General features: G+C 40.0%; 1 long non-coding RNA gene across 1 annotated transcript in view; it reads right to left on the bottom strand.

Annotated features, from left to right (window-relative positions):
• LOC138986311 (uncharacterized) overlaps positions 1–8,473 on the bottom strand; it is a 31,814-nt gene extending 23,341 nt beyond the window's left edge. The window contains exons 1-2 of the long non-coding RNA XR_011463144.1: positions 8,192–8,473; positions 6,819–6,987 (exon numbers count right to left, since the gene is read on the bottom strand). This is a non-coding gene — a long non-coding RNA (uncharacterized lncRNA). The remainder of the gene's footprint in view (positions 1–6,818; positions 6,988–8,191) is intronic.
• Positions 8,474–25,620: the final 17,147 nt, after the last annotated feature.

Below are 25,620 nucleotides of genomic sequence, written 5' to 3'. Positions count from 1 at the left end.
AAGAAAAACATATCATTTAGAATGGATCCATAGGCTTTGAGACTAAACTGAAGTCTGGTCCTAAAAGGATCTGGGAAGGAACTCAAGTGTGTGAAGCACCATCATTCCAGGAACCACCACATGTGCTTTATGTGTGTTCTCTTACGTCACAGTCCTGGGAGCTAAATCCACTCTCTGGGGCTTAGGGACAGAAATGGGAATCTGGCCCCTCACTCAGCCAGCAAGGGGCCAAGTAAGCTTAAAGCACAAGTCTATTTGCTTTCAAAACCTGGGTCGCTTAGGGAGCAAACACATCAATGGCTGCTGTGAACAGGTACCTTCTTGGGGTTATGGGAACCACCGTCACATACTTGATATCCACTGGAAAGTGTATGGATGCATGGAGATTTTTTTCAGGTAACCAGAACTTTGAAAGAATCTTGTAACATTTCACTGGGCCTGCACAAAATCACTCAGTTTCTCTCATTGTTCCGAACTCTAATCTCACTTTATATATCTCACACAAATCCTAATTGAGAGACGTCAGTGGGTTCTCACTTGAAAAGTCTGTGTCCATTTGCTTTAAGAAAGGTGGGAAGTCTTCGCCCACATCAGCCTGAAGGTGCCCGATCTCGTCTGATCTCGGAATAAAGGTGGGAAAACTAAGCTTTCTTCCACTACCACCAGCCATGGGCTTTCAGTAGAACAGGTGCTAAAGGAGAATTAAACTCTTCCAAGACAGAAAGGGAAGATGATTTAAAATAAAATCTTAGTTTGCTTTCCATAATCAATGACTCCATCTTCTACCTTAATCAGTTATATTTTGCTTTTACGCAAGTAATTATTTTGGTAGATTGACCATTTAAAAGAAAGCAACTAGCAACTGTTTTGCTATTAAAATATAGCTAAGAAAAACAAAAGGTCTTAATTATACTGACTTACAAGAGTATTTTATATTCAACTTTTATACTCATCTAATCTGTCCCTTTAAGAATTTAAAGAAAAAAATTTAAGAAAATCAACTCCATGAGAGCTCTAATGGTATATATATATATATATATATGACAACAGTACTTACAGTTAATAATATCTATGTATTTTTTAATTTTATATTTTAGACTATCCTAAATACTTTGGCATGTATAAACTAGAATAAGTATAAGATTGAAAGACAATAGGTTACACAGTTGAGAATTTAAGAACTTGAGGCGGGAAGTGTCCAAAATTAAATCATTTACATCTTTTAATATGTAGAATGATTATTCTATATTAATTAAGAAAATTTTTTCAAAGAATAGCAAGTAGGCAAGTTTAAGATGTTTTCACTGGAATACATACAGTTCTCCAGTTCCTTATCTAAATTGAAAGTAGTACATAAAATATAAAAGTAAAGTAATTACTTCTCCTTAGTAATTTAAAATTGTCTTGATTTTTTAAATACTCAATGATTATATTCAAATTTGGCTAAGTTTCCTCTCTTGAATGAAGACACAGGTTCTCCAAATTTTGATTGCACAATCAAAACAGTTTAAGAAAAAGAAATTCTCTTGGTTGCGAATATAAAAATGGTAACAGTCAGAAAAATCCACTGAGCAGAAAAAAATTCCACTATTTCTAACAGTCTGAGACTGATAGGAGGAATGAGTTTGAGTAAGGACATCAAAGAGAAATAAATCTAGGACCCTTAGATTTGTTCCAAGATAACATAATTGCTAGTGCTTGACTGAAAGGCCAAACCAATAAATAAGCACAAATATAGCATGTCAGAGGTAAGTGCTCAGAGGGAAATTAAGCAAGCCAGTGGGATAGGGAAGTTGGGAAGTAGAGGGGGAGGTTGTTATCACCTTGGAATTAATTTTTAACACTAGAAACACAGAGGTATTGGAAGACACCTTTCTTTGAGAAGTATTGTTCAAAGCATCCTTTTGTGGATACAGGGTCCTGCAGCTCAAGGTCCATAGGGACCCGTGCTGTGTCCAGTGTGGCTCCCATGCCAAGGAGCTCATTCCCTCTGAGGTGATCCATGCCCTTCTCAGAGCCCAGACCTCCTGCTGGATTAAGGGCCCAAGAAATGTCTCCAAAAAGACTTCCCACTATTCAAGATCATTTCCTTGGGGGTGGAGGAAAGAGTTATTCTGTGCATCTCCATTTTTCAAGATAAAGAAGTCAGGCTGACTGCTGATGGAGCACCTATTGGGAAGCCTGTAATGAGATGAAGAGCCTCTCAGAGCCCTGGAATGCCCACCCTTCCACCCAGGAAAACCATTCCACAGCAGGCCCTTGGTAATGACCATGATGGTGATGTCATTAGCTGCCAATGATACCAGGCGCGGGGTGACCAGGAATAAACACCTGAAACGCCCCTGTAACTCACTGGAGAGGTCCAGTGCCATATCTTTAGGCCTCCCACATACCTGAAGTAGATTCATTAAGAGCAGACTGCAGCTAGACTGCTTGCGTTCCGATCCTGGCTCTAATCACTTCCTGGCTGGGACACTTTGGGTAAGTTGCTTCCCCTTGTTTCTCCACGTAAAGTGGGAATAACAGCCCTATCGGCTCTCTTCAGTTTTTGTGAGGATTACATTAGTTAATAGGTGAAAGCGTTTTACACCAAGACACATCTACTGAGCATCTGCCATGTGCCAGACACTGTTCTAGATGCCAGTGCCTGGCATATAATGTAAGCTCAATGTATATCAGTAATGAGAAGTCTACAAACTCTTATCTGACTCTCAGACTGATTATGATGATGGTGAATTTAAACCCCAGTACTTCACGACCAAACACATTAATAATTTCTACAGTAAAACATACGAACATTATACTAAGTAGGATAAACAAAGACTATAAATAGCTTCATGCCAGTTTAGGTCAGGATTTGCTACCAAAATTTTTACATTCAAATTTTTTGCTTGTCAGATGTTTTTGGATTTCAGAAGCAACGGTGGACCTATATAGTAAGTAAGGGGCAAAACCCATTGAAGTCTGCTTTTCCTTTCTAACTTCTGGATATGCTGTGTGTGAAAGTGTTAGTTGTTCAGTTATGTCTGACACTGTGCAACCCTATGGACTGTAGCTCACCAGGCTCCATTTAGAAACAAAGACCTGGGAACTAGGTATGCTCATTGCTACCAAGGTGTCACTGCTTCTGTGTTCTGTCAGTAGATAAAGCTGGGCCATATGTGTTTGCATGCACTGTGCTGTGCTTAGTCACTCAGTCGTGACCGACTCTTTGTGATCCCATGGATTGTAGCCCACCAGGCTCCTTTGTCCCTGGGATTCTCCAGGCAAGAATACTGGAGTGGGTTGCCATTCCATTTTCCAGGGGATCTTCCCAACCCAAGGATCGAACCCAGGTCTGGACATGCTAATGACCGAATAAATAGTCAAAACCATTTAGGAGCAGAAAATAGGAAGCCCTTCAGGCATGGGAAATCCACAACTGCACAATTAATCTATGCTAAATATAATTCAGGAAATCAGTCCAGAATATTCATTGGAAGGACTGATGCTGAAGCTGAAACTCCAATACTTTGGCCACCTGATGCGAAGAACTGAGTCATTTGAAAAGACCCTGATGCTGGGAAAGATTGAGGGCAGGAGGAGAAGGGGATGACAGAGGATGAGATGGTTGGATGGCATCACCGACTCAACAGTCCTGAGTTTGAGTGGACTCCGGGAGTTGGTGATGGACAGGGAGGCCTGGCGTGCTGCGATTCATGGGGCTGCAGAGAGTTGGACATGACTGAGCGACTGAACTGAACTGAACTGAAATATAATCTAAACAATCCTTCACCCCTCCAATAGAGTGTGCCATAAACTTCTCTGTCAACCAATTTATTTCCACAAACGACATGTCTTGGGTTTAGGTTAATATACTTAAATTGTACACTATTTTAATAGTACAACCCTATCTTTCCTATGGAAAAAGGACAAGCTATTAAATGATTTTAAAAACTGACTTAAAAACATAGACCTTCAAAGAATACAGGATGCTCTGTAGTTAGTCTAGGGGAAACGAATAAATGTTACACCAAAGAGGTGAACTATCTTGCTACCAAAAGAATTTTCTCCACATTGCACTTGAAGAAATATTTGCAGCTCTTGAAGAGCTATACAATAACTGGTTCAAGATGTTCACACTGCTGGTCAGCACTGGATAAAGGATTTGCACAAATGCATGGAAACCGGCTTCTCTTGCCTCTTTGTTACCCCCATATGTTGTTATTTATCCTCCCCAACTTCTCTGACCCCTTTCCACTTATTTTATACTCAAGTATTGCTTTGTTCAAGACTTCTGTTTACCACTCCCATGGCGATCGGTACACAAAGGCAAGTCAGGAAGACATGGAACGAACAGAGATACTTACGTTGCTTCATGGTTTTTTCCCCTTCTCATTATCCTCCTACTCAGTGAGACTGTAGTGGGAGGTCTGAATGACATTTGCAAACCGAGAACCTAAAGTTACATTTCAACACCCAGCCCCTCAGTTGTCATAGGAACACTATGAGGCTTATCTAGGTTCTGACAAACAGTCACTTGTTCTGCTAGTGATTAAAGTTCCCCCTTCCAATCCAATATATACACACATACATATCCATACCTCATAACATTTAGTTGGGTAAAACTGTATACCACACCAAAAATGTAAAATACAAGCCCAAAGGGAAAGAGCTTATATCCTGGATTTGCAAATATCAATACTATTTGAGAGAAACTATTTCTAAGTCTGTCCCTTGACCTGAGTCCCTTCAGTTTACAACTTTACATACCCACATAGAGACATGTGTGTACCATTAATATCTTTTAACAAGATATACAAAAATTTTAATACTCTCCATAATCCCAGCAGAGAATTCAGGGCAATGCTGTTATTTATTTTACATGTATTTTTTAAAATTAATAAATGCTAACAGAGAAGAGCACACAGAACTAAAAAACATGAAGATTTAAAGAAATGCTTCTGAATATACTTTCTAGCATTTACTGTTTCAACCTGCTTCTGTCATATTTTTGTCATTCAAAACAATGGCTTCTAAATGAATGAGTAAAACCTAAAAATTATATAGAAGCTTCCTTTCCATTAAGCCCAGCAGTATTTAGACAGATTATTAAATCATCATGTTTCTCCCAAGTATTTACATGAAATACAGAGCTGAAAATAATTGTGAATCACTAAACACAAGCTAGCAGTCAGATATAAATTACCTGTAAATATCTTAATGTCTTGTCACCACTCCTCTGGCTCCAAGACTTTGAAACCTACAAATCCATGTACTTCAAGAAAAAAAGTAGCATTTTTCCATATCCTCAACCATACTTTAATTAAGTCAAGTAAGCTGTAATATTACCAAGTTCGGATCACCAGTCTGATTTATTGGAAGACCTGCCCTTAATGACCACGCTTACCTTGCTTTTTATCTATTTCTTTGAAAATAAATACTTCTACAGAAGTCTTGAGAGCTACTAGTCTGAGAAAAATGATCTTAAAAACTCTTAAAGTATAAGCAGGAAAAAAAAAAGACCAATTAACAGATCCCACTAGATTCATCTTTCTCCCTTCCACTCTCACCTCACTCTAGTGCCAACAAAAGAAACTGTAGAACTGCTATCCTGCTTTTTATTATACATTTCCCCCCTTTGAGTTAAAGATTTCAAAATTTTGAAAGTGAAAACCCAAAGTCAGGAATGCAGATTCAATTTTCATTTTGAAATAAGGTATTTTTGAGAAGTAAATTAATAATATTGTATTCTCTATAACCCCAAACTTACAATTCTGTCACTAATAGTTTTATTGTACATATTCGGATTCATAAAGGGAGACCACCAAAATAACCTACACTTTTACTGGCAGTTAAAGGACAAAATATTTTCCCACCTGATTCTATAAGTGGACATCACATGATTACTTCCATTGACCAATAAGAAACTGGTAAAATCAGAGAGCCACCAACCATTCTGGATGTATTTTCTTATTTTATTCAACTTTTCCAACAGTCATCCTTAAGAAGCCAAATCAAGAAATCAGACATTCATGCTTAATGTAAAATTGTGTTTCCTTATGGTTCATGAACAAGAAACTATTGTATATAATACAGTTATTCAAAGTATTATTGTATTTCTCTGGAAACTTAAACATAAGGGCCACTCAGGTTTAAGATTAGAAAAGTGAATTTGAGGTTTCAGAGGGAGACACAGGCACACCAGTAAGAACTGCTAATCATGATTTCTCAAAACGTCTCTCAAAAATAAACCATATAGAAATAACAAAAAAAAAAAAAAAAAAGAAATAACCACCCTTTCACTGTATTAACGTAATCAAATGGAACAGTCTTAAAATTCATGACACAAATGTAAAAAAAAAAATCTATTACTATTTGCCCTTCATAATCAATAGGAAATTTTTTGAATGCATTACTTAAACTTTAATTTTATAGAATTCTAACTAAATTCTGGACATTCTGGGGTAGAAGGATGAAAAGGAGGGCAAGTTGACTAATTCTGAAAGCATCTCTTCAAGTATCTATCACATATACTGTTCAGACTAAATGGAAATCTATATCCATGGAATGCTAATGCCACAATTCTACCAAAGAACTCGTTTTTATTTTCTTTTCCCTCATATTTGGCTAAACTGGTAATACTCAGCTCATCTTTGTTAATTACCTGGCTTCTTCTCAGTCTTTATGCTATATTCTCGAGCTGTTCCTTTTAGAATTCCTCACTCTGTTTATATGTTCTTTAGTTCAACACAGTTGTTAGGGGTCTGTGAACAATTTTACAATTCCCACACACAGCATATGATATCTATTAGGGAGCAATGCCACTTTTCACTTACCAATTCTGGATAAAGCAGTATTTCCTGGTGACAGAATGCTGCTGCTTCCGTTCGCTAAAACTCCCTCTTCACAGCTTGATAAATCTGATTAGAAAATGTCTTTGTTCCAGATCACACGAGGCGCTTTTTTCCTATGAAAGTTTTCTAAAGAGTTATCTGCATTTCATTCCTGTGACAAAACGAATAAGAACAAGGGGGTGGGGGTTGGGGGGGAACAGGGAGTAAGTCCACACAAGTTCCTGGCAAAGATTTTTTTAGCTGCATTTTTCTGAGTTTAATCAGTAAGCTACATTAAAGTGACAGTTACCAGTTCAGGGAGCCAGAGTTTGATCAAGGCAGCCACAACCAATTTGGGTGTCTTCCAATGATGTGCAGACCCCAAGGAAGTGGTCCCTTGGTCATCTATCATATGTGGCTGAATCACTGGACACCCATTGCCACCCCCTCGCCTCCCTTCCCACCCCGGCCCCTGTTGAGCAGCAGCCCAGGCAGGAGAGTGACTGGTCGCCCAAAGCGGGACTTCTTATAGGGACCCGCCAATTAGCTGCTGACCAATCGCAGGCAGCACCTAGTACCTAAGTCACATGACAGGGCAGTCCCTATGACTGCAGGATTTCTGAATTACTGGGGTTACACAAAGGACACTCATTCAGGAAAAGAGGGGGAAAAAAAAGCCATAAGCCGAAACAGAAAACGCCCAGGCTGTGACAACTCCGGCTTTAAAATAGGGAACACCCGAGCCTCACACAGACAGACAAAAAGCTACCACCAAGCCAGGATGGAAATCAGAGGAGTGCCTGGCACATATTAAAAAATAATCCCCAAGCCGAGGCTGAGTTTACAAACCCACTTCAGCTATAAATCTACTCCTCCTTTCCCCTTCCTCTTCAGTCTCCCCAACAATTTTGCATTCTTAACTTCTTTATTCTAAAAAGCTCCGGTGAGCCTCCACACAGCGGCTGGAGGAAAAATGGGTGAGACACAAGAGCCCCCGCTCTTTTCAGCCCTTCCAAATACCACTAAAGGAGATTCAAAGTCTGCTGTGAAAAAGTTTCTTAAACGAAATACATTTATCTCAAAATGGTTGCATAGTTCAGACAAAATTAAACACAGTCAGGACCAATTTGTACCGTAAAGACCAAATCATCAGTCTCCCCCCACCCCTTTCTTTCTCCACTCTCTCTCATGTAATCATTTTGGACTGTTCACATTGAGAACATTCTCGTTAAGTAAATGAGCCCCCCGCTTAGTGAGCCAGCTACTAATTTATCTAACACCCCCAATGTAGTTCTCAATTATTTTTTATATCCTAGGAAACATTCAACTGTGGACACCCTACCATTTCATTATCCCCCACCCAAAATGGTACTTACATTTGTTCTTTGTTTGGGTCTGTCCGATTTCTCCCTCTCCCCTAGACATCTGAAGCCAAAATATGGACATAGCTTCAAACTTCAAACCTAAAAGACCCTATTTTGATCATGCAAGGCTGCAAAAGCTCTGTCTCCGAGGCAAGCCGGGAACACTGTGCTGCTTGCCATTCCCAATTTATGGAAGGAAGCGTATGTCAAACAAACCAGGTGATGACTCAGACTGCCTCCCCCAGCCACGTTTTCCCTAGAATGGGAGGGTAGCGTAAGTGCAGCCCATTTGGATGTGACTCAGTTTTATTAGACTGGTGATTGTAGTTAATCTGACAAGCTCACATTTTTTTTCTTTTATAACTTGTACATTTCAGGACCACAAGGCAGATTATAAATGGTTTCAAAGAACTGGATCATGTAAAGGAGAAAGCTGCAAGATTATTTTGAAGGTATGGTGAGGCTCTGGTTCTAGTCCCAAATATTTAAACCATCCTAATTATTTGTTGAAAATTTTGCAACTGAGGCAACTGAACGTTTGAGTTCACATGAACAGCAGTAAACAGGTTTTATAATTTTAGTCTACTGGAGGCTTTTATCATGGAGGACTAGGACTCTTTTGTCCTGTGGATCCAAGTTTAAGTCTGTAAGTCTGCAGCCCACGTGGCATGTTCTTTCGGAAGTGGTCAGGGGCATGGGAGCCATGTTGCAACTTTCACTTTTGCCTTTACTACAGTTCACATTCTAATCTGAGCCACTCACACACAAGCACATATGCAATATAACCACATCTCTCTCACACACACACACACACACACACAAGCATCTGTACTGTTCTTAAATCCCAACCTGCCTACAAGCTGCAAAATAAAAACCCGAAAATCTTCCAATGTCATCTGAGAAAATTCTGATTAAATACATTGGCATGCCTGAAAGTCTTCCTCTTCAGCAAAAAAAAAAAAAAAAAAAAAAGTTTACTACCAAGATGGGGGTGGGATTACATGGAATAAATTGTTCCCAGGTATTACACAGACAGGAAGAATGCAGTAATAAGGAGTCCAAGTCCCCACACAAAAAATCTGGAAGCCTTGGTCTGAGCAGTTTAACTTCAGTTATCTCCTTTCAGCATACTTCCTTTAACCCTGACAGAGTTAGCAACTGCTCTGACCAAGGCTTGACATGCATTGCTGATTATGCCTTGATGGAGAACTAATTTTGTTATAATATAAAAAAATACAGTCTATTTCTATAATATATCAAAATGTTCAAATATCTCATTTTCAAATTGGTAGAGGAAGGCAGAGAAAAGGTATATACCCTGTAAATCCAGTTGATTTAGGAGCTGACTATTCGCATTACAGAAAGAGTCCCTGTACTCTTTTACTGGAATAAATCCCACACTAAATGTATAGATAGAACTGACTTTCTGAAGTTAAATCCACACAAAACAATTTAGAAGTACATTGCCAAATTGTACTTTTGAAACCTTTCTATTTTAACTATGTGCACATATTTCTCATTTGGTTCTTAAAACTTACATTTCCATAGGGATGTATTTATCTAGCCACTGACTATTTTTGAGTAAAATTTTATTGGTTTAAAGAAAGTTATCTTCCTACAATATATAAAGACCATAAAATCTATAATTACACAGTTTTCAATGGAAATAAACACAGACTATGAAAACAGCATATTAATAGAATCGAATGCCTAAAATTTGGACATCTAAAAGAATTCATAACATATTTTTAAAGCCTAGAGCCAGACTTGCTAAGGTTTGAATGCTGGCTCTGCTGATACCTAGCTGTGATACCTGGGTTAAAAATACATGTACAAGTGGAGGACAATGCCTGACAGATAGTATGTACTATGTAAGGATTGGCTGTTTTGTTATCATTGTCATCCAATCTCTGTGCTTTAACAGCCCTCTACGCACCATCATTTTAGAGTAATACATAGTCATTTTAACATTTCTGCATGAGAAAAATACAATTCCATAACTTTTCTTAAAAGAATCACTTGACAAACACCTAGCCAATCCATATTTTCCTCCCAAAGTTTCAGTTATTTTAATACTTGTCTGGTTTTACATTTGACATCTGCTGGGGCCTTTCTGTCCAAACTTCTTGGAGTTTCCAAAAGCCAGTGCAGAATCGGGCTAGGATCTGCTGGGGAGGACATTCAAGAAGAATTTCCATTCCAGTCAGCCCAGATGGGTCAAGACATGGAAACTCATCGGCTGGCCAGGAAAGAAGGTGAATGGGTCAAAGACTGGGGGAAATACTACAGTCCTGTGGGCGTGGAGCACCACCCTTGGCATCAAAAAGGGGCCCCCAAACAGAGGCATAAGGAAGTGGTTTCAGACCCAGGAAAAAGAGATTCACTGTTTATTCTCTCCACAGGGTCATGACATAAGACTCCACCATAGTTACCCTCAGGGAAAACCAAGGAGTGAGGGTGTGTGGGGGGTTCAAAAAGAAACCTCAGCATGCACTCTCTCCCATGCTGTCTTTTATTAAGGAATTTCATTTCTTAAAGGAGAAAACTACATGGATTTCCATCTGAAAACTCTGTGAAGAAATTTAAGCATCCCACAAACCCTCCAGTAACAAAGCTAATCGTTTCCAGCCAGCATAGAACATATTTGAAGAATGATAAAATGGACAGCAACCAGACATCGCTGAGATGCAAGCAAGTTTTATAAATATGGAACTCCTCAAATATGGTGCTCGGCACTGCTCTGGGGGAAAAGAGAAATAATTCTATGTTTTGTTGGAGGGCGAGCAACTGCTTAGACTTGTCTTTATCCAGGCAGTGTTTCTGAGACAGATGGTAACAGAATGGGGGGAAAGCCAGCAAAAATGGAGAGAAGGTGATTAGGATTACAAATGAGTGTTTGGGGAAGGCTTGATTCTATTCCCCTCCATGCAGGAAGACACACAGAGACCTGATTCAACAGTTTAGTTAAAGCCAGGTTTGGAGCTTGGGCACAGAGCTTCCTCTTGGTCACCGCTCCTGTCTCCAGGCAATCTCTGAAATACCAAATGATCCAACTGTGTCAGATTCCCACAAACCGGAACTACAGGTCAGGATGCAGTCAGACAGCCTGAGTTCTAATACTGGATCTGGGACTATAACCTGTGGGGACTTAGGAAAGTGACTTCCTTTTTCTCACAGCTTTGGTTTCATCTGGAGAATGGGAATAACTGAGAAAATATGAGGAAGGAACAGAAATCACTGCATCCATAATATGTGCCATAATCATCAGCTCACTAAAGGGGAGCTTATCACCCCCAGTACCAATCTTCCAGCTCCTCCGGGATGGGAGGGAACTCAACAGTCTTAAGGCTTCTAAGTCACACTGTTCATTTGAAGGCTGACAAAATGACTTTCTCACTTATGTTTTACAATGATTAAACATCTTTAGATTCATGTTGATATCTGGCAGAAACCAACACAATACTGTAAAGCAATTATCCTTCAATTAAAAATAAGTAAGAAATTAAAAATAAATATTTGGGATAAATAACAAGGACCTACTGGATAGCACAGGGAACTATATATTCTATGTCCTGTGATAAGCCATAATGGAAAAGAATATAAAAAAAGAATGCATATATACATGCATAACTGAATTACTTTACAGCAGAAATTAATACAACCTTGTAAATGAACTACCTCAATTTAGAAAAATCTTTGGATAATGGCTAGATTCACTTTTTGATTATAGCAAAGTAATATACTTCAAGATGAGAGGATCAGTTTTATATCCAGTGTATATAAAATTGCCAAAATAAGAAGATGTTCATAGATGCCTGTCTATGTGGCTATGTGTCTACCTCTACTAACATGCACGTGAACTATGTCTAGAATTATATAAGACACTCTTAACATTTCTTTATGAGAGTTGCCCTTTGTTCCATGCTTTTCCTATTATATAAGCAGCCACTCTGCCCGTCTTCCTGCAATGATTTCAGATCTAAGCAGTACACTTTGCTCAGAAAAGTTTTCATTAGTTGTCTTCTTTTCCCCACCCATTTTAAAGAATGAACTGACTCAGTTTTTGATGGCAACGCCACTGGGTGGGAGTGAATATGGAGTGGGCAGGGTGGGAGAAAGGGGGGAGGAGGAGGGGGAGGTGGGGGTAAGAGCCAAGAGCTGAATCACAGCCATGTGAGTAATCTTAGGCTTTTTTTTTCCTCTTCCTAAGGGTATGAATCAAATTAAGCTTGTTTTGCTGTGGGTGAAGGAAGAGGAATATAATAGCATGAATCAGAGCAATTATCAAATATGTGGCACTCACTAAAAATTAATTACAATCACTGCTTTCTCTCACATGTCTACCAGAAGATGCCGGAGAGCTTTTGCTAATCAATATAATCCTTTACAAAATTTCTCAAGAGTTTGAACTTGATTCTCACCCTCTTCCCTTGAAAAATTTCCTTTTACACATGCATTGCAGACACAGGAATTATTTCGGAGCTTCTGTGAGATAATCTTTGGCCCTTAGAGATAAGTGTGAAAAAAACGTGGCTAATACTGGGGAGAGACCAGGTTACACACTATCGAGCCATGAGGGCTGGAAGCAAAATTCTGAGTTTATGAAAACAATCGCTCAGACGTGAGTTTAACCTTTCAAGAGCACACTGATGGGAAGGCTGTAAGCAACAACAAACCTGTGGAGCAAAGTGGGCATTCCTTTCATAATACTAGTTTTTGGTGAGAAAAGGGTTGTCATATGAAACTTCCAAACTGTACTATGCTGGAATAAGTGGATCCTCATCCTTGTAAGAATTTATTAGGAGTGATATGGAGAAGAAGGCGGATGGAAACATATGAAATCAGGTTGCTTTTTTTTGTAAATTTACATGGAGAGTAAGGACATAGCTCAGCTATTTACAGTCAGGGTGCATATCTAACCAGACTTACAGGAAAGGCACTTCCTTTTCTGCCATATTTTTAACCCAATCTGTTTAGTAATTTGTGGAATATAAATATTACCATGGGGAAAATTGCCTACTTAAAAAAAAAGGCTCCAGTGATCGAATATGTCCTATTCCAGGGCAGGTCTATGCTTTAGGAAATCAAGAGGGCATATTTTGAACTTTCCTGACAAATTTACATATTTTCCTACACCAATGAGCTAAAATGCATTGTCCCTTTGGGTTATCTATCCATGGTGCGTTTATTTTTTTCCCTTTTAAACATAGGTATGGACATTCTGTAGATAGGCAAAAGTTCCCAATGGATTTAGGACCTTTACAGAATATTCCACACACAGGAGCTCAAGGAGAGCAGTGTCTTTATCACACTGTCAAGTTTTCCAAAGTTCATTTCTATTTATGGGACAGTGTTTTTGTTCTAGCACAACCTTTCATAAGGTCACCAAATAAAATCTTTCAGGACCACTCTGAATAGGCAAAAGCTCTTATTAATAACTTTTCCATGTCTACGTGTTTCTCAATTTGGAAATTTTCATCTATAATGATAAGCTCTTTAGGGATCACAGTTGGTATGCCCAGTTTTACATATCTCCAAATCTGCTTATATAAAGGAACATTTTAGAGATTTTATTCAAGGTTTATTTACATATCTACAAAAATGTATCAACACTGGGTCAATATAAACTGAGCTAGATTGGTTTTCAGACTTGGTGACTTGGCTCTCTACTCCCCCGCCTTCAAGTTCCTTGCCACCTGACTCCAGTCAAGCTCACTATGTCGCAGTATTTGACTTTCAAGTCAGTACTGTTCCTAATTAAAAGCTTTAGTTTCTTATGAAGCAGAAATAATATTCCCAAATCTAGTTTTCTCACACCCTGACCTGTGTCTATTGCAAGGGAAAAAGTGTCCATAAACTGCCAAGTCATATTTTAGTCCTCTCTCTTTAAATGATCTAAATAGTAATTGATCAAGGCTTCTCTGATGGCTCAAGTGGTAAAGAATCTGCCTGCAATGCAGGAGACACTTGAGACACAGGTTTGATCCCTGAGACAGGAAGATCCCCTGGAGGAGTAAACAGTAACCCACTCCAGTATTCTTGCCTGGAGAATCCCATGGACAGAGGAGCCTGGCAGGCTATAATCCATGGGGTCACAAAAAGTCAGACATGACTGAGTGACTAAACACACACAGTAATTGCAGGAGAAGACACTGAAAATAGGCTTATTAATTCTCAGAGTTTCAGTCCTCTGAAAAGAAGAGTCCTTGAAGTACTCTGCATGGGTTTTTTCTGCTTCCTAATATACCAAAATGTTTGGGGTGAGACTGGGGATGGGGTGGTTACTATTCTGATGTTTTCCATGGAAAGAAACAGAATTTTCAAAGGCATAATTGATGCTAAGTGTAAGTGAACTTAAGACTTTGTAAATCAATCACCAACTATACTGACGTGACCTGGTTCTCATCTAACAATAGGGAAGAAAAACGAAAAACAGCACTGAAATAAACTTGGAAGTCAGGCATCCAGGCAAGGTCAGGGGTGGGGGTGGAGGTGGAGGTGAAGGTGCTGGTGGTGGTCTTGGCTGGGAGGTGATAAGGTCACAGAGTCAGTGAGGCAGAAAACAGGAAGTGAGTAGGAGGCTCAGGCTGGGGAGAAGGAGGTGTTGGGACCCCTTAAAATGCAGACCACCCCCTAGCTTGTGAAAGAGGAACAAATAATAGACATGGGACAGAGAAACAAGAAAAGGAGGACACCGTTTCATGTGAAAAGCATGATTTTAATAGTGAGCTTTTGTTTCCAATCTAGTACTAAATCCCCTTTGTCATTATTTTTCCAAAAATGTATCTCTCAGCTCTCTCAATTTATCTGATCCATCATCATCCTCTCTCCAGGATGTGGCCAAGCTCTCAAAAAACTGCAGCCTGTGAAGGAGCTGTAAGCAGGGTAATGAGGGAAACTGCTTAAACTACTCCAGTATTAAAGGATTGAGGCTGATTAAGCAGAAGGAAGGAGAGAAAGCGCTAAAGTAACTGTCTGTGGTGTGATGTGTCCGTAAAAAAAAAAAAAAAAAAAAAAAGCCTTACCATATGGAAACTGGAAGGAAGACCTAAGCAGAAAGAGGCCTTCAGAAGAGCCGACTAGGAACCTATCAGGGATGGTAAAGGGGAAGTCACCTTACTTAACCAGTGGTTGACCAGAAGTCCCTTCCGACTGATTCTAGAACTCCAAGTTGTTCTTTAAGAGTTTTATAGAGCATTTTAAATTGCTTTAAAACAATTTCTGTAAAAGAAACCTTGCACTGAAAATAAAGCAAATTAATGATGACCTTCTCTGTTGGAGAGTTTTAGCTCACAAATTAATTTAACCTGATGACTTCCTCTACGAGGTAACCATCAATGTATGACTCTCTCTAGAACATGGCTCCTCCAATCTCACCTCCTGTGACCAGGAACACTCCTTAAGTGGTTGTACAGTATGACAAAGCTACTTTTCCTCTCTTTTCCTTCCCCAGCAGGTCATTGGAAGAGTGCAAGATGATCCGTTAAAAACTGTGGCTGTGCATTAAAAAGAATTGAAATAATGCCATTTACAGCAACATTGATGGACCTGGAGATTCTCATAGTAAATTAAGTTAGACAGAGAAAGACAAATATCACATGATCTCACTTATATTCAGAATCTAAAACAATGACACAAATGAATTTATTTACAAAACAGAAACAGACTCACAGACTTAAAAGAATGAACTTATGGTTCTGGGGCTGGGGGGAAGGTTAAGAGAAAGGAATAGATTGGGAGTTTGGGACTGACGTGTACACACAGATATACTTAAATAACCAACGAGGACCTACTGTATAGCACAGGGAACTCTACTCAATATTCTGTAAATATCTAAATGGGAAAAGAATTTGAAAAAGAATGGGTATATGTATACATATAACTGAATCACTTTGCTGTACACTTGAAAAATAACACAACACCGTTAATTAACTATACTCCAATATAAAATAAAAACAAAATTTTTAAACTGTAGCTATGCTATGGTTATGATAACTGAGATGTCACCATGGTGGGAAGTTAGGTGATAGTCACTCAGAACCCTCTCTCTATTATTTTTCTATCTTCTTGGGAGCTTGTAATTAATTCAAATGAAAAAGCTGAAAACCAGAAACATGCAAGTGTCTGAAAAAATTTATCTTCAAACCAATCATAACCAACCAAAGTCAAATTTCATTTCTGGATAATTGTTCCCAATGATGCTAGCTCTCTACTTAATGCTGGAGAAAAAACATTCAGGGGGAAAATCAAGAAACCAAAACACAAGTTTCTAGCCAAGCTTCTCCCTTTTTGTTTAATGTATATGGAAGAGTAAATTTGGCATCATAAAATCTAAAATGTAAACTAATAACTATAAATAACAAAAGAAAGAAAAATTCGTTTTGTAAATTTAAGATCTAGAAAACAGACCCACTCTATTTCATCCAACCTGACATGCCATTGATTGTAAGACACTCAATTCTTCTATGCATTATTAGGTAAGAAACAAACTTTGTCAATTAACTATGACACAATCCCTTAAACATAGTCCTGAGTGACAGTCAAACTAGCTTTTCATTGCTTTGTTCTGTGAGGTTTGGAGATTTCTCTTGCCTTCAGTTACACTGCTTGGCGTGTAACTGGCAGTCCTCCTGCATGTATCTCAGCAACAAATAACACAGCTTCAACTACTTGTATTTTCCTAGTTGTTGCTTTGAAAGAAAATGTGGGATTTCAGTCATTTATCCAACAATGAACATTTGCTTCACTAATATCAAATTTACTCCCCGCTGTTCTGGGTACACAATAACATTTTGTTTCAGTGCCAATAACATTTTATTTTATTAAGTGTAACCTCCCTTTTGAGGCATGGTTGATGTGTAAGTTTCTGGTGTACAGCACAGTGATTCACAATATTAAAGGTTATACTCCATTTATAGTTATTTTAAAATACTGGCCATATTCCCTGTGCTGTACAATGTGTCCCTGTAGCTTATTTATTTTATACGAAGTAGTTTTTACCTCCTAATTCTCTACCTCTATGTTGCCCCTCTCCCCTGTCCTTCTCCCCACTAGTAAACACTAGTCCTCTATATTGGTGAGTCTATTTCCTTTTGTTATACTCACTAGTTTGTTGTATTTTTTAGATTCCACATATATCACTGTATGTGATAACAAACAGCATTTGTCTTCCTCTGACTTACTTCTCTTAGTATGATAATCTCTAGGTCCATCCATGTTGCTACAGATGGCACTATCTCATTCTTTTTTATGACTGAGCAGTATTCCATTGTACATCTTTATGCATTCATCTGAAGGACAATAAGTGTACTCTTATTGAAAGTGCATCAAATGATAGGTACTCTCAGCCATATATAGAGCCAGTAATATACAAGACAACTCAACTAAGCTGTTGGCCATGTGAACAGCTATGGCCAACTTTGTAAATGCGTGGGCAACAGCAACTGCATCATAACCACTGCATGGCAGATGGCACGTGGGACAGACTGTCCATTCTAATAAGTATCCCAGTTTTAGAAACAGTCAAATATGAAGGATAGGTAGAGGTGGTCTCTTAGAACACATAAAATTTCGTAGATGCTGTAGGTCTCCTTCCAGCCTGGGAAAATCCTCATTTCCCATAGCCTGTTTCTGACCACCTTGTTCAAATGATTAATTCACTTGCTCATTAAAAAAAAAAAAACTTATTGAGTACTCAACTTCCATGTACTGGGCTAGGTTCAAGGGATAGCAATTAACATGAGACAAAGTCTCTGACCTCGTGGAGTTTCCAGTCCAGAGGAGAAGGACAGACAATCAAATAAATGCAAAATATGCCAGTAGGTGATGTGATCTCTGGTAGGATACAGAGGACCAACAATCCTGGGATGCAGGTGGGGGTGGGAGTGTGTGGGTGACTCTTATTTTGTTTAGCGTGATCAGTGAATAAAGTCCCTTCGGATCAAGCAGGCATTTGAACAAAGTTCTGAGGAAAGGGAGGAAGTGGGTTCCATGGAGACCTAGACAACAAACGAGAGGGCAAGGCAGAGGAGATATAGGATTATACCTGGTCAGTTAAGGGATAGCAAAGAGGCCATGGCGCTACAGCAGAATGGGCAAGGGAGAAAGAAGGAGATGACACTGATTCGGTTGAGCAGGAATGAGGGGAGCAGATGACATAGAGCTTTCTAGGCCATTATCTTTCAAGGACTATGGTCTTTACTCTAAGAAAAATAAATACCTAGGAGGCTTTTGATCGGGAAGAGTGGAAAGATCGAAGAGGTACCACCTGAGGCAAGGATGGAACAGAATGCTTAGTTGATTAACCAGATGAGATGCCAGTGGCCTGGCCTAAGTGATATCGGTGGGAGATAAAGGTGACTGGTCAGATTCTGGATATATTTTAAAGGAAGAGCAGACAGGATTTGCTGATGGGGGCGTGCATGCTAAGTCACTTCAGTCGTGTCTGACTCTTTGCGACCCTATGGACTGTAGCCCACCAGATTCCTCTGTCTATGGCATTCTCCAAGAACGCTGGAGTGGGTTGCCATGCTCTCCTCCAGAGGGTCTTCCTGATCTAGGGATTGAATCCAGGTCTCTCACATTGCAGGAGGATTCTTTACTGTCTGAGCCACCAGGGAAGCCCACTGACGGGGGATATAAGCTAAAGAAAGAAGTCACTGACTACTCCAGGGTTTCTGGCCTGGACAGCTGAAAGAACAAAACTGCTATTTCCCCAAAAGAGGCAGGCTGGGTATGGCTGGGGTTAGGGAGGTGTGTAGAGGAGGATGAAGAGTTGGGTTTTAGATATGCTAGGTTTGAGATGCCAAGTAGACATCCAAGCAGAAATGAATCTGAAATTGAGTGAAGAGTTCCAAGATGAAATCATTAGCGTTTAAGTGGTATTGAAAGCCAAGAGATTAATTTGACTTTGGGAGTGAGGACAGATAGAGAAGTGGTAGGAGAACTGAGGCACTTGAATAAGAAGAGGTTGGAGTGATGCCAGGATTCAGCAAGGAAGACTGGCAAGGAGCACCCTCTGGGAAGGCAGAGCATCAAGTGTGGCCTCAAGGAAGCCAAGGGAAGGAAACAATTTCAAGGAAGATGGCAGGAGCAGCTGGGTCAAATCCTGCTGGGAAGCTGAATAAGATAAGGACTGGGGACTCACCAGTGAATTTGAAATGCAGAGGTCTGGGAGTGCTTGATGGGAGCCATTTTGGGGGTACAGTGGGTAGGGACATGAAGTGTAATTGGAGTGGAGACAATGGAGCATGGAAAGAGAGGTATTTGCAGCAGTAAATAAAGACAACACTTTCAAAGAGAAATGGCACAGTGGCTGGAAGGGGATGTGTGCGCGTGTGCTCAGTTGTGTGCTCAGCAACACTGATCACCCCAATTAGAGGTACTAGCTGTGTAACATTTCTCAGAAGCTGATGAGTTGGTAGTTATCAGGTAAAGTCTCTGTGGCCATAAACTGAGGCTGATTAAGTTCTTGGTAACAGAAGACATTAAGCCCAACCATTGAACTTCTAGAGCTCTAGAAAAATTAGTTATCTGGAAATGACATTAAAGTTAATTGCAAAAAAGCTGTGAGTCAGGTAGTGGCTGTGAAAAGCAGCACCAAAATTCCATTATCAATTCCATTATCAACAACAAAAAATCAATTGGTTTACCTGAATTAACTGACTCTAGAGACAGACAGCAGAATAAGGTTAAGACCACAGACTTCGGAGCCAGACTGCCCGGGGCCAAGTCTCAGCTCCACCATTTACAGACTGGGTAACTTTGGGCAATTCATTGAACATCTCTATGTCTGCTTTCTTGTCTGTAAAACGAAGGGAAACAACTACCTATTTCATAGGGTTACTGGGAAGGTAAAGTGAATTGCTACATGCAATGTTTACTATAAAGTCATCATCTCTATCTTGGAATTTAAAACTGAACAAAAAAAAATTAGAAGTAATATGAAGACCCTCTCAGGAATTTGCAAAACCAGACATCAACTGTACTCCAAAATTTGAGGACAATAAATAATGTAACTCAGCAAAAATAATTTTTAAATTGTCTTAATTTGGGAACATAGACATCTAGTGAAGAATGGAATACAACCTTGACATTTTAGGATAAGGCAGAGACTTGATCAATAAATTATATGTCTGTTCGCCTCAGTACCTTTCATCCTCCATGGTCTGAGTTTAGTATTCTCTTTTGAAACTTAAGGGGAACACTGGAGTGGGTTGCCATGGCCTCCCCCAGGGGATCTTCCCAACCCAGGAATCAAACTCACATCTCTTACATCTCCTGCACTGTCAGGCAAGTTCTTTAGTACTAGCACCACCTGGGAAGCCCATTTAATTCCTAACGCTAGACAAAACAGACCTGGAAAAGTTCAGTGACTGCTAAAGGTTAAAAAAACAGCAAGTGGTACAGTTAACAAATAAATCAGGGTCCCCAACAGCCAGTTCAGCCATCCTTCCACCATGGGCTGGAATGTGGAGTCTCCCCTAAAGGGTACCTATTTGCCCAATGAGAGATGCCATGCTGCAGGCACAGTGTTTCTTGAAGGAGAGTCCGGGAATCCCCGGGGCATTTCTGAACTGTGGTCTCCACCTTGAATGCTGTCAAAGTGCCCATCCCTCCCTACCTTCCCCACATCAGGTGGTTTGAGGCTCCAACGTCTGTTCCCATGAGGCCTGTCACCACCTGTCCCTTACTTTTAGACTCAGACTTAAAGAGACAGAACCCAACAGATAAGGGAAATAAAGTGACGGTGGTATAGATGGATTCCATTTTTTAAACTATATATTAATACATTTTGAGAGGAGCAACGAATGGGTATGCCCTCAGAAGAAGGTCTCAGGGTATTAATATTTAAATTTGGATAATCTATAAACTGTACTCTGACGATCAGTAAATGAAATTATCTGCTTGTGCAACAAATATCTATTTTTGACTATGTGCAGTCCCAGACTGGGCTCTGGAACAGTAGAACTGAGTTGGACAGGAATCCTGTGGTCTAGGATTTAAGGTACAGTTGTAGAATCCAGGCATGCAGGTTAGGAACGATAATGAATACTATGAAGTAACAGATAGACTCTAAACAAATGAAAAATATCTGAAGGTCTGGAATGCATTCTTCAAAGGAAATTAACAAGAAAGCCCAGTATGTAAAACAGATCAAAGTAAGTGATCTGGCAGAAGCCACAAGAGCCCCTACAGGCAGCTCTATTCCCTGCCGCCTGAACCTCACCAGTGCCCAGCCTTCAGAGCCTAGAGAAAGCGAGGCAGGGTATGCTTTCAAAGGTGAGCAGCACCAATGAGCAGGTAGGAAAGGGCTGGCTAGGTAAGAAGAATGGCAGAGACACAGGTGTGGAGGCGAAAACAATGCTGTAAGTGTATTTAGGGAAGAAAAAAATAAAGAACCCAACGATCAGAAATGGAGGCTTCATGGATAGGAGGGTTAGAAAAAGCTGGAGCCATGATTTCCCCTTTCTGACTTAAAATTCTAATCCTGAAGAGTGCACAGCAACTGTGCAGCTATTTAAAGTAAGCTGTGCAGCAGTGGCTTGGGAAGGCTTGGATGGAGGGCGTAACTCCATCCATCACCCAAATGGCAGGGAGAGCAGCAGGAGCCACACCTCCCATCCCAACCTGGTTTCTCATTCCAGCTCTCACCCAAGCCTCCCCATCCCACAGTGTGATCCCTGTGAAAACGAGGAACATGACCACAGGAGATCCCAACCAAGATGTCCCCGGGGCTGAAGTACCAAAAACAAATGAGAGGTGGAGGCCAGGGCAAGTTGTGGAACCTGTGCCTCTGCTTACCATGGTAGGTATTTTTTTCATACTAACCCTCCCCAACTTCCCTGACTTTTACCACTTGAAGATATAGGTCCAGGAGGCCCAATCTCCCAGTTTTTTCAAAAGAAAGAAACACTGCAGTGTTTATAACACTGTGTGAGCCAGAGAACATACCTACAGGCCATGGTGCATTCTTACATCAGAAGGAGTCTGAATCTATCTTGCCTACTTACTGCACTAGCCCCAGCATCTTGCCCAGCTGTGTTTATGTACATATGTGTTCAATATATATCTGTTGAGTAAATGAGAAACAAGTATTATATTAGGCAGCGGTTTGTAACCCAACTTCTTTTGTCTTTCCTCCATTAGAGAAACACCACAGCTTAGGGGAAGTATATGGGGTAACAGGTTCTACATAAAGGGCAATCTATGGATAAATTACTCACAGGTCACTATTGACAGAGCCAGTATTACTGGATTTGCCCTCCACACCTCAGTTCTTCAAAGTTTTCTGTTATGATGTTATGATTACCTCAATCTCAATCTAGTTCTTTCCTTCCTCTTTTCCCTTCTTTCTTCCAAGATTTCACTCAGGGTTTTAGGAAGAAAAAAAAAAAAAAATCAAAATCACTAAGAAAATGGGGAATACATGTGCAGTTCCATATGAGGGTGGCAGGTGGCGCTACATCTATCTCCAGCCTCAGAAGATAGTTAAGACCTCTGAGGTGGGAGACCTCTGAATCTCTGCTCTTCAGTGCCCTGGTCCTTGCCAGAAAACTAGAATGATGTGTATGTAGTCATGGGGTTGTCAGGAACATCTCTGGAGCTCTTATATTAAAATGTATTTCTAGGGTTTTTGAGATGTCTCAGGTCCGTATAGTCAAAGCTATGGTTTTTCCAGTACTCATGAATCTATGTATGTATGTATGTAAGAGTTGGACAATAAAAAAGGCTGAGAACTGAAGAATTGATGCTTTTGAATTGTGGTGTTGGAGAAAACTCTTGAGAGTCCCTTGGACAGCAAGATCAAACCAGTCAATTCTAAAAGGAAATCAATTCTGAATATTCATTGCAAGGACCCATGCTGAAGCTCCAATACTTTGGCCACCTGATGGATAGAGTAAACAAAAGACCCTGATGCTGGGAAAGATTAGGGGAAGGAGGAGAAGGGGATGACAGAGGATGAGGTGGTTGTAGGGTATCACTGACTCAATGGACATGAGTTTGAGCAAACTCTGTGAGACAGCGAAGGACAGGGAAGCCTGGTGTGCTGCAGTCCATGGGGTCACAAAGAGTTGGACATGACTGAGTGACTGAACTACAACAACAAAGTCTCTGCTCTCAGTAGCTCTTGTTGGGATTCAACAGAAAGTCAAGTAAGTGTAAGATTTGAGGATCAGTGAGTTCCAAGATGGACAGGGTGAAAGTTCTACCTAATGTGTGTCCTGTACATCAGAATAAATAAAACAACTCTTGCAAGGTAATAAGGAGATGGCTCCAGAAACCCAACCACTGAAGTGAGGCACTTAATCAGAGCTTCATGACAAAGACTAAAGTGTCCCAGAAACAAATGCACAGCTCCCAGAAGTGTTGAGACAGAAGAAACTCTTGATCATCTTGCTGAGGGCATGCAAGACTCGAGATGGCACCATATTTCTGCATTTATGAACATATAACATTGTTCAGGGCAATGGGAGGTTTGGACCAATTTATAGAGGAAAGGAGGGGAGAAATGGGGCTGAATAGAATGAGCAGAGGACAGACTGCATTACGGTTAAGTTTATAAGAGCCAGGTCAGGATTCACTCATCACAGCTAAGAAATTTCAATCTACATCGCTCATCACTCATTTCATCTTCTCCCTTCATCTTCTACTGGTTCCAGACAGTCCTGAGCCAATCCTATACCACATATGCCTGCCTTTGAACCTGGCCTCTGGGTATGTTCAGATCTCCCCTAGACCTTTTAAGAGCACCAATGGTTGTTCTGGAACAAGATTTAGTATAATCTATTTCTGCTGCCTCCTTTAAAAATATTTTTATTGGGGAGCTCTTAAAAGCATCTCCCAAAGTAGAGAGAATAGTATAATGACTCCTTTAATTGACTGCAAAGGTTATTTTTGCCAAGCTTGTTTCATCTATCCCCATCCACCATTGTTTTTACCCCCTCGTTTTAAAAGTTAATAAAATTGATATTAGAGAGGGAGTGCCTCACTCAAAGTACCCTATAAAAAGAAGATATAAAATTATAGCTCAGGCCAAATTTTTTAAAAAATTATAAAAAGTTCTTCTGAGAGATTAAAACTGAGGAAGAACAAAACAAAAGATAAACCCAGCCTGAGTGAAAGTCACTTTCCACCCTTGTCAGTATATCCTCTGACCTTGGCAAATTAAAAAGATCAGTTGTAAGATAGGTAAGTAATATAATATGTACACTTTTTCAGGCCAAGAGATGTATTTTTAAAATATGACTTAAAATGGTTAGATTGCTTTCTAATTTTCTGTGGAGTTTAAACTTTTAGCAGATGAAAGGATAATGTTCAGTGAACCACCACAACAAAAATCTGCATGTCCATTGTTCAACATTTTTTAAAAAGGTAATATGGGGAAATATTTATATTTTTAAATTTCAATTCAATGTCTATCATTGAGAACATAGCTCTATCTGTGTATTATTTATACCCATATACATCTCTATTTTTTTTTTTTTTGGGTAGAGTTAGTGGCAGCATCTTTGTAAAATATGATTTTAAGAGGGCAAAGGTAATCCTTTTCAGATAACTATAGCACATTTCCTAATTAAAACTGAGAGGCAGACATCTGGTCTTCTCCTAGGACTATGAGAAAATGTTTTATTTTATAAAATCAGCAGTCTAGATTGTCTTATTTGCTGTTCCTTCCATCAGCCCTTTCAGTTCTAGCTAAATCCCATCCCTTCTCTCTCTCCAGACTGCCACCAGTGCCTAAAGAACTCACATTTTCTAGGTGCTCAAAAATATTTCAGATATTGCAGAATGAACCACTATTGGTTTATTTGACACTCTTCCCATTGTCTGCAAACCTCACCTTTCTCAGCTTTCCAGCTCTCTTGTCCCAGCTCTATTCCATCTTTTCATTGATTGCAGTGTTCTGCCATTTAAAACAGTGGTGCAAAGTAAAAAGAAAGGTAACGTCGCTCACTCGTGTCCAATTCTTTGCGACCCCATGGACTGTAGTCTATGGAATTCTCCAGGCCAGAATACTGGAGTGGGTAGCCATTCCCTTCTCCAGGGGATCTTCCCAACCCAGGGATCACACCCATGTCTCCCCCATTGCAGGCGGATTCTTTACCAGCTGAACTACAAGGGAAGTCCAAGAATACTGGAGTGGGTAGCCTAGCCCTTCTCCAGGGGACCTTCACAACCCAGGAATCGAACCAGGGTCTCCTGCATTGCAGGCAATTCTTTACTAACTGAGCTATCAGGGAAGCCCAAAACAGTGGTAAGTGTTCCAAAATGTCTAAGAATGACGTCTTGCGTCAGATACTATGGGTATATCACCTTTTACAAATCTATGGTCACTTGAAACGGTGAAAAGGGGAAGGAACCTGCTTGAGTGGCAAAAGGGAGCAGAGGACCTCTGAATTGCTGAGGCTTTGAAACTCAATTTCTGAGTCTCCAGGCAC

This window comes from Bos mutus, chromosome X (genome assembly GCF_027580195.1).
Source record: "Bos mutus isolate GX-2022 chromosome X, NWIPB_WYAK_1.1, whole genome shotgun sequence".
In the NCBI taxonomy this organism is placed as follows: Eukaryota; Metazoa; Chordata; class Mammalia; order Artiodactyla; family Bovidae; genus Bos; species Bos mutus.
The sequence above is the reverse complement of the archived record's forward strand: the minus strand, read 5'-3'. Positions and strand labels throughout refer to the sequence as shown.